Genomic DNA, 2,144 nt, shown 5'->3' on the forward strand with positions numbered 1-2,144 from the left:
GGGATGTACCACAAGCAGCTGACTAGCTGCTTTGGTTATGTGGTCTGCTTCCTATATATAAGAAGGAGCTTTGGGTCTCTAGCTTATGGTATGCTTGGACCTGGCGTGTACCTGTGTCATTGCTCAGCAGCCTGGCATGCTCTGCAGACCTTGGGACTTATAATGGACTTGAATTAATGGCCTGCTATGTAGTTTGGTAACATTGGGACTGTGCCATTTTATTTGTGGACCATGGGTTTGTTAGCCTCAACAGCCAGTAGCTGCCTGAGTGAAGAGATGTCTCTAGCTTCAGTGGGCCGGGAGCAAGAGGCAGAGCTGAAGCCCAAGGTCTAGGGGCTTTCACACAGCCCCTAGAGCCTGCCAATTTGAACGTGGGCTTAAACCCTCCAAACTGTGACAGAATAAACTCCAGGTTGCTCAACCATCCCATTTGTGGTATATTTCTTGTCAGAGTAGTACTAGGTAACCAGAACAACCCCTTAGGTTTCCTATCTCATCTTTGGATTTGCTGTTTCCAATTTGATCCCTATACATATTTCAAAGACATATTAATTCTTGCATTGCCACATAAGTTTATATTGGGTTCTTCACAATGACATGGCGTAGATCAGATGATCCATAGGAATAAATACTTGTCCTTTATTCTACATTTATTTTACCTGTAAACCAGAAAAAAAAAAAAAATGACCTGCCATCTTATAAACGTTTGGACATTACACAATAATCAGACACTATCATATTTGATGTCTTTACAGATTCACCTTCATCTGATCATTTGATATCTGAGGTAATTTTGATAGTCCATAACTTTCTCATGGCATTTTTCATGTCTGCATTCCTTAGTGTGTAGATCAGTGGGTTGAGAAAGGGTGTCCCGATGGTATAAAAAAGTGACACCATTTTGTCTATGGAGAAAGTGGTTGGTGGACGTGTATACTTGAATATAGTTGGACCAAAGAATAAAATTACTACAAAGATGTGAGAGATGCAAGTGGAAAGGGCTTTTCTCCTCCCTTCTGCACTGTGGTTTCTCAGTGAATACAAGATAACAAAGTATGAGATCATTAGAAGCATAAAACCACTTGAGCAAATAGCACCACTGTTGGACACCAACTGTAGATTGATCAAATGAGTATCCATACAGGCAAGTTTTAATAAGGGTTGCAAATCACAACAATAGTGATCAATTAAATTGGGTCCACAGAAGGGCAGTTTCAAGGCCAGGAAAATCTGAGTTATAGAATGTATAAATGACCCTATCCAAGCCAGAATAATCAAGATGATGCACACCTGTCATCTCATAATGGTTGTGTAACGCAAGGGCTTACAGATGGCCACATAGTGATCAAAAGCCATAAAGATGAGGACAAAGATCTCCATAGCACCAAAGAAATGCAGTGCAAAGACCTGAGTCATGCACTCACTGTAAGATATGACTTTGTCTGTAGAGAGTGAATCCACAATTAGCCTAGGGACTATGGAAGTTGAGAAGCAGGTATCAGCAAAGGACAAATAAAACAGGAAGAAGTATATGGGACTCCCAAGGGCCTGGCTGAACTTGATGGTCACAATAATGAGCAAATTTCCCACCACAGTTTCAGTGTAGAAAATGAAGGCAATTAGGAACACCATTTTCTGTTTCATAGGATCCTGTGTCAGTCCTAAGAATATGAACTCACTCACACTCTTGTTTTGCTGCATTGTTTCAATAGATGTGTGGAAAGTAGGGGTTAACAATAGGTAATCTGCAAGGAGAAAAGTGATCATTTCATGAGATGAATGATACATTTGGAGCTCAAATATCTATTTTCTCTGGAAACTTCTATTACCAATGGGTAATAATTTAGCATTTTGTGTATTGATTTTTTTGAATAATGTGAAATTCATAATACTAATTTACTTTGTTGCATATGTGGTTGAAACATGAAAATAATAATAACAAAAATAAGTAGCTTTTCAAATATAATAAACATTTCTGTTAAGGATTTGATATGAGTGGATAATTTCCTGAGATTGACATATTTCCCCTGTTTTTAGAAATAACCTATCAATATGACAAATAAATATGTATCAGAATAGAGAAAATTTGTGTGTAACTTACTTCAAACTGCTTTCTCAGTTTTTGAACCTGGTAATCCAGTTAT

General features: G+C 38.2%; 1 pseudogene; it reads right to left on the reverse strand.

Moving 5' to 3' along the window:
• Positions 1-771: 771 nt before the first annotated feature.
• On the reverse strand, positions 772-1,701 carry LOC103210773 (annotated as a pseudogene).
• Between the last annotated feature and the right edge of the window lie 443 nt (positions 1,702-2,144).

Source organism: Orycteropus afer, unplaced genomic scaffold (genome assembly GCF_000298275.1).
Source record: "Orycteropus afer afer isolate SDZICR_OR568_19922 unplaced genomic scaffold, OryAfe1.0 scaffold00650, whole genome shotgun sequence".
NCBI classification, from domain to species: domain Eukaryota; kingdom Metazoa; phylum Chordata; class Mammalia; order Tubulidentata; family Orycteropodidae; genus Orycteropus; species Orycteropus afer.